Below are 15,910 nucleotides of genomic sequence, written 5' to 3'. Positions count from 1 at the left end.
ATGTATCGTCTGGTCAATGTAATATCCCAGGCTAAAGAGTAAACATCTTATACCAAAAGAGAAGGGACATATTCTGCTTGTCAAGTGGGTTTCCCTATTCTGGGGGAACTGGATTTTATTCTGTTGGACTGACATGGGATTTCTCAGAGTCGGGTGTGGAAATATATTGTAGCGGAAAATGTAGTTTCCCAAGTTCTTACCAGTTTGCTATGAATCCGAAGCAGGAGTCCAAACAATTTTAGCAAGCAAGCACAAGCCTTTATTCTCTATTGCGCAATAGGAGACAGACAGAGAAGTCATGTACATAACATGGCAGTCCAAGTTCTGTCTGCCCCAGACTCTGGGTCCTGGGGCTTTTATAATAGGGCTGTTTACGAAGAAGAAGTTCCCCTTTTCTCCTATCTACAGTTTTAGGTTGGGCAACCCATTTCTCCTGCGTAAACAGTTCGGGGAATTGGGCCACCACAAACGTTCCAGATTTAGCAAGACCCTTCGTCTCTGTCAACATCCCCCATATACATTAAATATAGCAAAACCTATTGCATACATTAAAAAGGTTGGGTGAGAGGATGCAGCCTTGCCATACGCCTTTCCCAATCTTGAACCAGTCTGTTGTTCCGTTGTCAGTTCTTACTGTTGCTACTTGGTCCTTGTACAGATTCCTCAGGAGAGAGACAAGGTGGCTTGGGATGCCCATCCCACTAAGAACTTGCCACAATTTATTATGATCCACACAGTCAAAGGCTTTAGAATAGTCAATGAAGCAGAAGTAGATGTTTTTCTGAAACTCCCTGCCTTTCTCCATTATCCAGCGGATATTGGCAATCTGGTCTCTGGTTCCTCTGCCTTTTCTAAACCCAGCTTGAACATCTGGCAACTCTCGCTCCATGTATTGCTGGAGTCTTCCTTGCAGGATCTTGAGCATTACCTTACTGGCATGAGAAATAAGGGCCACTGTACGGTAGTTGGAGCAGTCTTTCGCATTTCCCTTTTTTGGTATGGGGATATAAGTTGATTTTTTCCAGTCTGATGGCCATTCTTGTGTTTTCCATATTTGCTGGCAAATGGCATGCATCACCTTGACAGCATCATCTTTTAAGATTTTAAACAGTTCAGCTAGGATCCCGTCGTCTCCTGCTGCCTTGTTGTTAGCAATGCTTCTTAAGGCCCATTCAACCTCACTCCACAGGATGTCTGGTTCTAATTCATTCACCACACCGTCAAAACTATCCTCAATATTATTATCCTTCCTATACAGATCTTCTGTATAGTCTCGCCACCTTCTCTTGATCTCTTCAGCTTCTGTTAGGTCCCTGCCATCTTTGTTTCTTATCATACCAATTTTTGCCTGAAATTTACCTCCAATGTTTCTAATTTTCTGGAAGAGGTCTCTTGTCCTTCCTATTCTGTTGTCTTCTTCCACTTCCATGCATTGCTTATTTAAAAATAGTTCCTTATCTCTTCTGGCTAACCTCTGGAATTGTGCATTTAACTGGGCATATCTCCCCTTATCCCTGTTTCCTTTTGCTTTCCTCCTTTCTTGGGCTACTTCCAGTGTCTCAGCAGACAACCATTTTGCCTTCTTGGTTTTCTTTTTCTTTGGGACGTACTTTGTTGCTGCCTCCTGAACAATGTCTCGGACTTCTGTCCATAGTTCTTCTGGGACTCTGTTTACTAAATCTAGTCCTTCAAATCTGTTCTTCACTTCCACTGTATATTCGCTAGGAATGTTAGTGAGATCATATCTAACTGGTCTGTGTATTTTCCCTGATCTCTTTAGTTTTATTCTAAATTGGGCAATAAGAAGTTCGTGATCTGAGCTACAGTCAGCCCCAGGTCTTGTTTTCACCGAATGGATGGATGTCCGCCACCTTCGGCTGCAAAGGATGTAGTCAATCTGGTTTCGGTGTTGACCGTCTGGTGAGGTCCATGTGTAAAGCCGTCTTTTAGGTTGTTGGAAGAGAGTATTCGTTATACACAATGAGTTTTCCTGGCAAAATTCTATCAGCCTGCGTCCCGCTTCATTTTGTTCTCCCAGACCATGCTTGCCTGTGATCCCAGTTGTCATTTGACTTCCCACCTTGGCATTCCAGTCTCCTGTAATGAAAATAATGTCTCTTTTTGGTGTATTATCCAGTAGGTCCTGCAGATCTTCATAGAACTGATCTACTTCTGCTTCTTCAGCAGCTGTGGTTGGGGCTTATATTTGGATCACTGTAATGTTGAAAGGCTTTCCTTGCACTCGAATTGAGATCACTCTGTCATTTTTTGGGTTGTATCCAAGCACTGCTTTAGCGAATTTCTTATGAATTATAAAGGCTACTCCATTTCTTCGATGTTCCTCTTGTCCGCAGTAGTAGATCTGGTGGTCATCTGATGTGAAGTGGCCCATTCCAGTCCATTTCAGTTCGCTGACCCCCAGAACTTTAACTTTTTAACTTGTATGCAGAACACATCATGCGATGTGCGGGGCTGGATGAATGCAAAGCTGGGGTGAAAATTGCTGGAAGAAACATTAACAACCTCAGATATGCAGATGACACCACTCTGATGGCCGAAAGTGAGGAGGAGCTGAGGAGCCTTCTAATCAAGGTGAAAGAAGAAAGCGCAAAAGCCGGGTTGCAGCTAAACGTCAAAAAAACCAAGATTATGGCAACAAGAATGATTGACAACTGGAAAATAGAGGGAGAAACCGTGGAGGCCGTGACAGACTTTGTATTTCTAGGTGCAAAGATTACTGCAGATGCAGACTGTAGCCAGGAAATCAGAAGACGCTTACTTCTTGGGAGGAGAGCAATGTCCAATCTCGATAAAATAGTAAAAAGTAGAGACATCAGACTGGCAACAAAGATCCGCCTAGTCAAAGCCATGGTATTCCCTGTAGTCACCTACGGATGTGAGAGCTGGACCTTAGGGAAGGCTGAGCGAAGGAAGATCGATGCTTTTGAGCTGTGGTGTTGGAGGAAAGTTCTGAGAGTGCCTTGGACTGCGAGAAGATCCAACCAGTCCGTCCTCCAGGAAATAAAGCCCGACTGCTCACTGGAGGGAAAGATACTAGAGACAAAGTTGAAGTACTTTGGCCACATCATGAGGAGACAGGAAAGCCTAGAGAAGACAATTATGCTGGGGAAAGTGGAAGGCAAAAGGAAGAGGGGCCGACCAAGGGCAAGATGGATGGATGGCATCCTTGAAGTGACTGGACTGACCTTGAGGGAGCTGGGGGTGGTAACAGCCAACAGGGAGCTCTGGCGTGGGCTGGTCCATGAGGTCACGAAGAGTCGGAGACGACTGAACGAATGAACAACAACAACAACATTGCATACATTTCTTAACAGTAACTAGCTAACCACATCGGCTGACCACAAACGGTCTCTTGGAACAAGCTGACACTATTGCAACACCTGCTTCCAGAGAGCAGAGAGGCAAAGTTTGCTCTTTAGATTAAGAAGTTGGAAATATGCTTTTGCTGATACATATTAAAATAGACAGTATTCAAAATGGAGTCACTTTGGTTCATGGCTCCCATCAATATCTCACAACATCAGAATTGTTAGTCTGCTTGTTCATTGCATTTCACTGTCGTTCTGCTCTTTGCTTTTTGGTGCTTGACTTTTTGGGTGGAACAAGCTTGGTTTTCCATGCAAGAATACTCATTCGTATCTAGTGAATTTCTTAAGCCTCTTCGACATTGCCATATAATCCAGATTATCTGATTGAACTAGATTATATGAGTCTACACTGCCATCTATATAAATCTATATATATAAATCTGTTAGGTTGGTTCAACGGGACAGCAAAACTCCACAACCCCCCAGCGAAACTTAACCAAAATTCCCATGCCCATAACACAACCCACAAGGTACAAACATATCTACTCAAAATGAAAAACAACAAAACAACACACTCACAAAATGGCAAAACAACAAACCCCCCAACGAAACTTAACAAAAATTCCCATGTCCATAACACAACCCACAAGGTACAAACATATGTACTCAAAATGAAAAACAACACAACACTCACAAAACGGCAAAACAACAAAATGCAAAAAACCTCCAACGAAACTTAACCAAAATTCCCATGCCCATAACACAACCCACAAGGTACAAACATATCTACTCAAAATGAAAAACAACAAAACAACACACTCACAAAATGGCAAAACAACAAACCCCCCAACGAAACTTAACAAAAATTCCCATGTCCATAACACAACCCACAAGGTACAAACATATGTACTCAAAATGAAAAACAACACAACACTCACAAAACGGCAAAACAACAAAATGCAAAAAACCTCCAACGAAACTTAACCAAAATTCCCATGCCCATAACACAACCCACAAGGTACAAACATATCTACTCAAAATGAAAAACAACACAACAACACACTCACAAAACGGCATAACAACAAAACTCACAAACCCCCCAACGAAACTTAACCAAAATTCCCATGCCCATAACACAACCCACAAGGTACAAACATATCTACTCAAAATGAAAAACAACACAACACATACAAAACGGCAAAACAACAAAACTAAAAAAAACCCAACGAAACTTAACCAAAATTCCCATGCCCATAACACAACCCACAAGGTACAAACATATCTATTCAAAATGAAAAACAACACAACAACAAAACGGCAAAACAACTGAGCATGCGCATTGGCGCCCAGATGCAAGTTCCTTGGCGCATGCACACAGCCTTCCGGCCAACGTTCCCTCTGCGGAAGCCATGCCCACTCCAAGCCTTGCCGCGCTGCTTCCCGCACACACACACACACCCTGCCGCACGCACACACACAACCCCAAGCTCCATCACTCCCCCCGCTACCGTACACACACACGCAACCCCACGCTCCATCACTCCCCCCGCCACCGCACACACACGCAACCCCACGCTCCATCACTCCCCTCGCCGCCACACACACACACGCAACCCCACGCTCCATCACTCCCCCCGCCGCACACACACACGCAACCCCACGCTCCATCACTCCCCCTGCCACCACCACACACGCAACCCCATGCTCCATCACTCCCCCCACCGCCACACACACACACGCAACCCCATGCTCCATCACTCCCCTGCCCCAATCTTACCTCCTTTTACTTCACGCCACCTCCAAATCCCACCCCGCCCCTTCCCGCCCTGTCAAAATCCAGGAAAGACAGGAAGGAAGGAAAGAAGGAAGAAAGAGAAAGGGCGATAAAGAAAAAGGGGGAAGGAAGGAAAGTTAGAGAAAGAAGGAAGAAGAAAAGGAAAGAAAAGGAAAGATGGAAGGAAAGAAAAGAGATACAGCAGAAGAGAAAGAAAAAGGGGGAAGGAAGGAAAGAGTTAGAGAAGGAAGAAACGAGAGACAGAGGGAGGGAAAGAAAAAGGGGGAAGGAAGGAAGGAGAGAAGGAAAGAAAAAAGGGAATGAAGGAAGGAAAGAGGGAGTGAAGGAAGGGCGAAGATGTAGAGAAAGAGGGGGGGGGGAAGGAAAGAAGGAAAGAGAGAAGGAAGAAAAGAGACCAGAAGAGAAAGAAAAAGGGGGAAGGAAGGAAGGAGAGAAGAAAAAAGGGAATGAAGGAAGGAAAGAGGGAGTGAAGGAAAGGGGAAGATGTAGAGAAAGAGGGAGGGAAGGAAAGAAGGAAAGAGAGAAGGAAGAAAAGAGACCAGAAGAGAAAGAAAAAGGGGGAAGGAAGGAAAGAGATAGAGAAGGAAGAGGAGAAGGAAAGATGGGAGGGAGGGAGGGAGGGAAAGAAGGAAAGAGGGAAGGTTGGCCACAGCAACACGTGGCGGGTAAAGGTTGTTATTTCTATTATTATTATTATGCTATTGTTCCTATGAGACCATTTTAGGGGGAATGGGAGAGGTGTCAGGTCCCAGAGGCAATGCATTGCATTATCGTTATTGTTATGATGGTGGTGAAATAAAAGGAAATAAAAAGTGAAAGAAGGAAGCAAACAGGGAGGGAAGAAAGGCAAAGGAAGAAAGGGGGAGGGAATGAAGGAAAGAGAGAAGGATGAAACCAAGTAGTGAAAGAAGGAAAGAAAGAAAGAGGTAGAGAAGGAAGAAAGGAGAGAAAGGGGGAGGAAAAGGGGGAAGGAATAGGTAGGTACCTCTCTTTCATAATAGACCAGATATCTACCTCAACTTTGATAAGTTTTACTATAGGCCACAGCAACGCGTGGAAGGGCACAGCTAGTAAAAATATAATGTTAGTTCGTGCTACCATCAGAACTCAAAAACCACTGGGGGAATTGACACCAAATTTGGACACAAGACACCTAACAGTCCAATTTATGTCCTCCACTCAAAAAAATTGATTTTGTCATTTGGGAATTGTCATTGCTGGGATTTATAGTTTACCTACAATCAAAGAGCATTCTAAACTCCACCAATGATGGAATTGGGCCAAACTTAGCACACAGGGTTTCCATGACCAACAGAAAAAACTGGAAGGGTTTGGTGGACATTGACCTTGAGTTTGGGAATTATAGTTCAGCCACATCCAGAGAGCACTGTGGACTCAAACGATGGACCAAACTTGGCACGAATATTCCATATGCCCAAATATGAACACAGATGGAGTTTAAGGGAAATACACCTTGACATTTAGGAGTTGTAGTTGCTGGGATTTATAGTTCACCTACAATCAAAGAGCATTCTGAACTCCACCAATGATGGAATTGAACCAAACATGGCATGCAGGACTTCCATGATCAACAGAACACACTGGAAGGGTTTGGTGGGCACTGACCTTGAGTTTGGGAGTTGTAGTTCACCTACATCCAGAGAGCACCGTGGACTCAAACAATGATGGATCTGAACCAAACATGACACAAAAATTCCACATGCCTAAATATGAACACAGATGGAGTTCAGAGGAAATAGACCTTGACATTTGGGATTTGTAGTTACTGGGATTTATAGTTCACTACAATTAAAGAGCATTTTGAACCCCACAAACGACAGAAATGAGGCAAACTTCCCACACAGAACCCCCATGACTAACAGAAAATACTTAAGGCCATCCAGTCCAACTCTCTTCACCAGGGCAAGAAAATGTAATCAGAGCCCTCCTGACAAAGAGCCATCCAGTCATAAATATAGATAGATAGACAGACAGATAGACAGATAGACAGATAGATGATAGATAGATAGATAGATAGATATAGATGATAGATAGATAGATAGATAGATAGATAGATAGATAGAGATAGATAGATATGATTCTCACACACACACACACAGATATAGTATCATAGATTTGAAAGAGACCCTTAAAGAAGGACTATGATATGTTGCATATTCCAGAGTAGGCAAACCAGACACTCTCCACATCAACACTGACAAAGAAACAACAAGAAATACTGTTTACTCACAAGCATAAAAGAATTACATATATTAGAAACCAACACTTTACTTTATTTTCCAGATCACCAGACTGGGCCACAGCAACGCGTGGCAGGGGACACTAGTATAATATAGATTATTTGATTGAACTGGATTATATAAATCTACACTGCCATATAATCCAGATTATCTTCTTGAACTGGATTGCATGAGTCTACACTGCCATATAATCTAAATTATCTTCATGAAACTGATTATGTGAGTCTATACTGCCATATAATCCTTATTATCTCCTTGAACTGGATTATATGAGTCTATGCTGCCATATAATCCAGATTATTTTATTGAACTGCATTATATGAGTCTACACTGCCATATAATCCAGATTATCTACTTGAATGGGGTTATATGAGTCTAACTACTATGTAATCAATTTTGTCATATTGAACTGAATTATATGAGTCTACACTGCTATATAATACAGATTATCTTATTGAATGGTATTATATGAGTCCACACTACTATACAATCAATTTTGTCATATTGAACCGGATTATAAGAGTCTACACTGCCATATAATCCAGATTATCTGCTTGAATGGGATTATATGAGTCTGTTGTTGTTCATTCGTTCAGTCGTCTCCGACTCCTCGTGACCTCATGGACCAGCCCACGCCAGAGCTCCCTGTCGGCCGTTACCACCCCCAGCTCCCTCAAGGTCAGTCCGGTCACTTCAAGGATGCCATCCATCCATCTTGCCCTTGGTCGGCCCCTCTTCCTTTTGCCTTCCACTTTCCCCAGCATAATTATCATAATTGTCTTATATGAGTCTACACTACCATATAATCAATTTTGTCATATTGAACTGGATTATAAGACTCTTACTCTCATCGAGGGCAGCGGAGGCCCCTGCCTTCAAGTTGGTCTGACACGCAGCAGAGAGTTCCGCAGTTCCTAGAAGCCACAATTGGGACAAACTGATGAAATGTGCCCCAACAGACAGCTCAACAGGGACTGCACTCAGACTCTATGCCTTTCTATCACTTTCCCCAAGCCCTAACATTGTAACTGTTCCCCTAATAAAGATACTTAAAATTGCAACTTTTAACTCTCCAGCTTGATACTTTGTGTCTCTTCTTGCCTGAACTATCAAATTGCATGAAATTAACCTTTTCCAGGCTCCGGGGGATCACGAGCCTGCCCAGAATGCCTCCCTGGCATTCTGGGGACACCGGATCTGCGTTGTTTAAAACCGCGAATATGTAATCTCTCCTTTCAGATCTCGGTATCCACAAAATGATGGATCGGCTCCATTTTAATGTCTTATTTTTCTGTACTAAATTCTAAACCTATCTGCTATCTCGCTTTTCTTATTTTGGACCCCTACGCTCGGGAAATAACCTCTCTAGTTTTGAGAATATATTTTATTAGAAAGAGCTGATTCTCAAAAATGCCGGTTCCATTGCTGCCTCTTACCTCTGCCAAGCTCTGGACCTGGGGACTTTATGCGGTTCCCCCATGGGACTTCAGGGAAGAGCCTGGCCAAGGGGCCCCGGACCTTGGGAGGAGATTCTAGTTTCCCAAGGACCAAGACGTGGATCAATTGCAGCATAGCTGGAGTTTCATCTGCCAGCCTTACCAAAGATCATGGACTCTCCGCCTGCATATCTTGGACTCCAGTGAATACTGTCTCCCCATGAACTCTCTTCAAATAACTTTTGAAACATTGAACTTCAAATTTCTTCATGAAATCAAATCTTTTATTAAAATATACTTGGGATGTACAACAGGGATGGGGTTTGTTGCTATGAAATGATTATGATTTGAATGTATATATCTTTCTATGAATTATCCTTTGCCCTTTGCTTTGCCCTTGGCCCCTTGCTCAACCTTAGAGAGATGACCAGGAAACAACCAGTTCCCCGAGGGGGCTGTTGCCATCACAAAACCAAACATCACAAAAACTCTTGCATGGACAATAGCAAAAGAAGTTCCTATTGATTTTCAGAGTCAGACTAATTGATAGGCATCTCATAGAATCATAGAATCATAGAATCATAGAGTTGGAAGAGACCTCATGGGCCATCCAGTCCAACCCCCTGCCAAGAAGCAGGAATATTGCATTCAAATCACCCCTGACAAATGGCCATCCAGCCTCTGCTTAAAAGCTTCCAAAGAAGGAGCCTCCACCACACTCCGGGGCAGAGAGTTCCACTGCTGAACGGCTCTCACAGTCAGGAAGTTCTTCCTAATGTTCAGATGGAATCTCCTCTCTTGTAGTTTGAAGCCATTGTTCCGTGTCCTAGTCTCCAAGGAAGCAGAAAACAAGCTTGCTCCCTCCTCCCTGTGGCTTCCTCTCACATATTTATACATGGCTATCATATCTCCTCTCAGCCTTCTCTTCTTCAGGCTAAACATGCCCAGTTCCCTAAGCCGCTCCTCATAGGGCTTGTTCTCCAGACCCTTGATCATTTTAGTCGCCCTCCTCTGGACACTTTCCAGCTTGTCAACATCTCTCTTGAATTGTGGTGCCCAGAATTGGACACAATATTCCAAATGTGGTCTAACCAAAGCAGAATAGAGGGGTAGCATTACTTCCTTAGATCTAGACACTATGCTCCTATTGATGCAGGCCAAAATCCCATTGGCTTTTTTTGCCGCCACATCACATTGTTGGCTCATGTTTAACTTGTTGTCCACGAGGACTCCAAGATCTTTTTCACACGTACTGCTCTCAAGCCAGGCGTCCCCCATTCTGTATCTTTGCATTTCATTTTTTCTGCCAAAGTGGAGTATCTTGCATTTGTCACTGTTGAACTTCATTTTGTTAGTTTTGGCCCATCTCTCTAGTCTGTCAAGATCGTTTTGAATTCTGCTCCTGTCCTCTGGACTATTGGCTATCCCTCCCAATTTGGTGTCGTCTGCAAACTTGATGATCCTGCCTTCTAGCCCTTCATCTAAGTCATTAATAAAGATGTTGAACAGGACCGGGCCCAGGACGGAGCCCTGCGGCACTCCGCTCGTCACTTCTTTCCAAGATGAAGAGGAAGCATTAGTGAGCACTCTCTGTGTTCGTCCACTTAACCAATTACAGATCCACCTCACCGTAGTTTTGTCTAGCCCACATTGGACTAGTTTCCTTGCCAGAAGGTCATGGGGGACCTTATCGAAGGCCTTACTGAAATCCAGGTACGCTACATCCACGGCATTCCCCGCATCTACCCAGCTTGTAGCTCTATCGAAGAAAGAGATCAGATTAGTCTGGCATGACTTGTTTTTGATAAATCCATGTTGACTATTAGCGATGACTGCATTTGTTTCTAAGTGTTTGCAGACCACTTCCTTAACAATCTTTTCCAGAATCTTGCCCGGTATCGACGTGAGGCTGACCGGACGGTAGTTGTTTGGGTCGTCCTTTTTTCCCTTCTTGAAGATTGGGACCACATTGGCCCTCCTCCAATCTGCTGGAACTTCTCCCGTTCTCCAAGAACTCTCAAAGATGGTTGCCAATGGTTCCGAAATGACTTCCGCTAGTTCCTTCAATACTCTGGGGTGTAGTTGATCTGGCCCTGGGGACTTGAACTCATTAAGAGCGGCCAGGTATTCCTGGACGACTTCTTTCCCAATTTGGGGTTGGATGTCCTCCAATCCCTCATCCACTCCATCTTGCTGAGGTTGAAGACTCTCTTTTTGTGAGAAGACCGAGGCAAAGAAGGCATTAAGTAGTTCTGCCTTTTCCCTATCCCCTGTCAGCATTGCCCCATCTTCTCCTCGAAGAGGTCCTAGCGCCTCCTTGTTTTTCCTTTTTCTACTGACATAAGAATAGAAGCCCTTTTTATTGTTTTTAATGTCCCTGGCAAGTCTGAGCTCGTTTTTTGCTTTAGCTTTGCGGACCTTTTCCCTACAGGTGTTGGCTATTTGTTTGAATTCTTCTTTGGTGATTTCTCCCTTTTTCCACTTCTTGTGCATGTCTCTTTTGTGTCTTAGCACAGTTAGAAGTTCTTTGGACATCCATTCTGGCTTCTTTGCACTTGTCCTATTTTTTCTCTTTGTTGGCACGGTTTGCAATTGCGCCTTGAGTATTTCACTCTTGAGAAATTCCCATCCATCCGTAGCTCCCTTGTCTTTTAGTATCTGTGTCCACTGAATGCTGCTCAGCGTTTCCTTCATTTTTTGGAAATCAGCTCTCCTAAAGTCCAAAATGCGGGTTTGACTTGTCTTAGTTTCGGCCTTCCTTTGTACCTCAAATTGCAGGAGCACATGGTCACTTACCCCTAAGGATCCTACCACTTCGACTGCATCGATCAGGTCCTCCGCATTTGTTAGGATGAGATCAAGAGTAGCCAATCCCCTTGTTGCCTCTTCTACCTTCTGGACCATGAAATTGTCTGCAAGGCAAGCGAGGAATTTGTTGGACCTTGTACTCTTGGCCGAGTTTGTTTTCCAGCAAATATCGGGATAGTTGAAATCGCCCATGACTACTACATCTCTTTTCTGTGCCTGTTTGGTCAACTGTTGGCAGAAGACTTCATCAAGATCTTCCTCCTGGCTTGGGGGTCTGTAGTAGACGCCTACAACGACATCTTTTTGAGTCCCAGTTCCCTTGATTCTTATCCAGATGATTTCAAGCTGGTTTCCCAGATTGCTGTCTTGAATTTCTTGTGCAGCATAAGAGTTTTTGACATATAAGGCTACTCCGCCTCCTCTCCCCTTTGTTCGGTTTCTGTGAAAGAGGTTATACCCCTCGATATCTACATTCCAGCGATAGGAGTCATCCCACCAGGTTTCAGTGATGGCTATGATATCATATTTGTGGTGTTGTGCTAGAAGTTGGAGTTCGTCTTGTTTATTTCCCATGCTCTGTGCATTAGTGTAAAGACATGTGAGCCCCTGGGATCTTCCCTTGAGCTGTTTAATTGGGATTATTGTGCTTTTGGTACGTGGTCCTTGTTGTGTTTGTGCAGCCCTCCGTTTAGCCTTCTGGCGATTCCCAGACATTATGGGTGAAGTAGTGTTCGCAAGGCTGTTGTCCCCCTCCCCCGGTGGACCTAGTTTAAAGTGCGTCTAATGAGGTTTGCGAGTCTGTGAGCAAAAAAGTGTTTTCCTACTTGTGTGAGATGCACCCCATCCCTTGCCAGTAGGCCATCCTCCTGGAATAGCAGGCCATGGTCGAGGAAGCCAAAGCGTTCCTCCTGACACCATTTTCTAAGCCAGTCATTGACCTGTACTATTTTTCGGGCTCTTGTGGGTCCGTGTCTTACAACAGGGAGGAGGGATGAAAAGACCACCTGTACATTACATTCTTTTAGCATTGCTCCTAGAGCTCGAAAATCATTTGTGATCTTTTGAAACGTATGCCTTGCAGTATCATTGGTTCCTACATGAATCAACATGAGGGGAGGACGGTGATAGGGCTTGAGGAGCCTGGTGAGCCTCTGAGTGATATGGTGTATTTTTGCCCCCGGTAGGCAGCATATTTCTCGAGCCATCCCATCTGGTCTGGAAATGACAGCTTCCGTTCCTCTAAGGAGGGAGTCACCTACTACCAAGACCTGTTTACTTTCAGGAATGACAGCGCCCCTTTTGTGCAATGTAGTGTGTAGGTCTCCAGAAAAGTGATCCTGTTGGTGTGAATTGTGTAGGTGAAAAGTGTTGTCCTCCTCCTCGACATCCCCGGTGCATTCGTCAAGGACAATCCATTGAGATCCGTCCGAGAGCCTATGGTTCTCCTGTATGTGTTCCTGTTGCTCCTGGTCTATGGTTGGGGATGGTACACCTGCAGGATTGTGCAAGTGTGAATGTTGTGAAGTGTTGTCCCAGTCAGGGCTGTCCCCCGCACACTGATCAAGGATGAGCCACTGATCAGTATCTAAGCCATTCTGGTCTTCCCCAATATGTTGTGTTTCTTGGTCAGGTGCTAGTTGTGTGAGAATTTGGAATCTATTGTGTAACTGCAGCTGAGCAGAGGTATTCTGAGGAGGCTTCTGGGTCCTATGTGTCCTTCTAAGGGTGACATTTCTCCAAGCCTGAGGGTTGTCCACATCTGAGGTGCTGTTCTGTTGAGCCTCCCCGTAATGTTGGTGTGATATGGGCTGCGTGTCTAGGCCAGTGTGGTGTGTGGTATCTAAGAAGAGCTCAAGTTCCTGAATGTCCTTAAGGGTCTTAATACGGTCCTCGAGTTGTCGTATCCTGTGTTCCATGCGAGTGATCTGTGTACACTTGGGGCAGATGTAATTGAGTAATTGTAGTGTGAAAAAGCTGAACATGCCACAGCTAGTGCATGAGATGGGAAGTTTTCGTGTTTGTTCCATCTGGAGGTTGCTAATGCTCTTGGTGTGTGTTTGATGATGTTGTTGTCTGTATGCAGGGGTGAAAGTATAGGTTACTGAGTGTATGGGTTCAGACACTGGTTTATATAGGATAACCAGGAAGCCCCGCCTCTCAGCAGTTATTTTTTAAACTCAGGAAGCCCCGCCTCTCAAAGAAAGCAGCCCTGAAAGCTGTTAAATTCAAACAAAGCTTACCCTGAAGCAGAAGGAAACAAAATGGGTTCCTGCTTCCTCAACTTCTGTGGAAAGCCCAGCTGCCCCTTGGGTTCAGACACTGGTTTATATAGGATAACCAGGAAGCCCCGCCTCTCAGCAGTTATTTTTTAAACTCAGGAAGCCCCGCCTCTCAAAGAAAGCAGCCCTGAAAGCTGTTAAATTCAAACAAAGCTTACCCTGAAGCAGAAGGAAACAAAATGGGTTCCTGCTTCCTCAACTTCTGTGGAAAGCCCAGCTGCCCCTTGGGTTCAGACACTGGTTTATATAGGATAACCAGGAAGCCCCGCCTCTCAGCAGTTATTTTTTAAACTCAGGAAGCCCCGCCTCTCAAAGAAAGCAGCCCTGAAAGCTGTTAAATTCAAACAAAGCTTACCCTGAAGCAGAAGGAAACAAAATGGGTTCCTGCTTCCTCAACTTCTGTGGAAAGCCCAGCTGCCCCTTGGGTTCAGACACTGGTTTATATAGGATAACCAGGAAGCCCCGCCTCTCAGCAGTTATTTTTTAAACTCAGGAAGCCCCGCCTCTCAAAGAAAGCAGCCCTGAAAGCTGTTAAATTCAAACAAAGCTTACCCTGAAGCAGAAGGAAACAAAATGGGTTCCTGCTTCCTCAACTTCTGTGGAAAGCCCAGCTGCCCCTTGGGTTCAGACACTGGTTTATATAGGATAACCAGGAAGCCCCACCTCTCAGCAGTTATTTTTTAAACTCAGGAAGCCCCGCCTCTCAAAGAAAGCAGCCCTGAAAGCAGCCCTGAAAGCATCTCCTCCATTTTGATTAATAGAATCAATATGGGCCAGACTGCCCACAGGGGGGTCTCCTGCTCAGCTCCGTCTTTCTTTACCCAAGACACATTACAAACATCTCCTATCAGATCAGGGACAGGAAAACTCTTCTTAAATCAATCAACTTCTCATCAGCAAGACAATAACTCAATGCCCCAGCTGGCCGATTCCCCGGATGCAGGGACATGTAGGTTTCAAGAATGTCATAATCCTATTACTCTCCATTGTCCCTGATCGTCCCACCTCCTCTTCCCTGATTCGTCGATTCCCCGAAGCGGGGAAAGCATCCTGATAGGCTCCCCTGAAGCGGGGAAGCCTTGTGATTGGCCCAGACTGAGGGCGGGCCGCCAAGCCTCCTCCCAGCTGTTTGGCCACCAGCCAATCACCATCAAGCTGGGCGGGGAAGGGAGGGCGAGAAATTTGAAATCTCTGTACATGTTTTGGCTATAAAAATGCTTGAAAACTTTGTAACGGCATGCTTGTGGGTGAGCTATCCCTGCAATTCCATCCGCTTCAGAATCACTCAATTAAAAGCCTCGGTCACCATCTTCTTCCGCTTTGTGAGACAATTATTATTTTTATTATTTTTATCACCGGAATTCATCTTCTTTGTCCTCGCCAAGGTTGCGGACCCTCTTTGGTGCGGTCCTAGGGGTCTCTCTTACTGGAGAGACCCTCCTAAAGTCCGTATTGACTTCATTACCTGCCATATAATCTATATTATCTGATAGAACTGGTTTATATGAGTCTACACTGCCAGATAATCCAGTTCAAAGCAGATAATCTGAGTTTTATATGGCAGTGTAGATGGGGCCTTATACTCCACAGTTTACTGCAATTTGTATCGGGGTATGATGATATGCTGCTGCTGCTCACATATGTATTCAATATTCATTTGTATTCCAGTACATGAAGAATAAAGTGACTTCTCAAGAGGCATGTGCCCAAAATCTTTTCCATTTTAACCTGCTCCATTTTATTGCAGGAAGAAATTGAATATATATCCTTAAAATGCTTTACAGTATTCTGATGTTTTTTCCCCTTTAACTGAAAATAACTTGTTGTTTGACTGTGATTCATGGTGATGCAGGCTGTGCGTGCTTTGGACCATTTTTAACAATATACATAAATAGCAGCAGTCTGGATGAAAAATGGAGAGCTTTGAAGAATTATTTTTGGGGAACCATAGCTCTCAAAATTCCCCAACCTAACTAAGCCACACTACAGAACTCTGAGGAAG

At 44.3% G+C, this 15,910-nt stretch overlaps 1 long non-coding RNA gene across 1 annotated transcript in view; it reads right to left on the bottom strand.

Annotated features, from left to right (window-relative positions):
- LOC137095044 (uncharacterized) overlaps positions 1-14,620 on the bottom strand; it is a 43,754-nt gene extending 29,134 nt beyond the window's left edge. The window contains exon 1 of the long non-coding RNA XR_010908772.1: positions 13,870-14,620. This is a non-coding gene — a long non-coding RNA (uncharacterized lncRNA). The remainder of the gene's footprint in view (positions 1-13,869) is intronic.
- Between the last annotated feature and the right edge of the window lie 1,290 nt (positions 14,621-15,910).

Source organism: Anolis sagrei, chromosome Y, assembly GCF_037176765.1.
Source record: "Anolis sagrei isolate rAnoSag1 chromosome Y, rAnoSag1.mat, whole genome shotgun sequence".
Lineage (NCBI taxonomy): Eukaryota > Metazoa > Chordata > Lepidosauria > Squamata > Dactyloidae > Anolis > Anolis sagrei.
The sequence above is the reverse complement of the archived record's forward strand: the minus strand, read 5'-3'. Positions and strand labels throughout refer to the sequence as shown.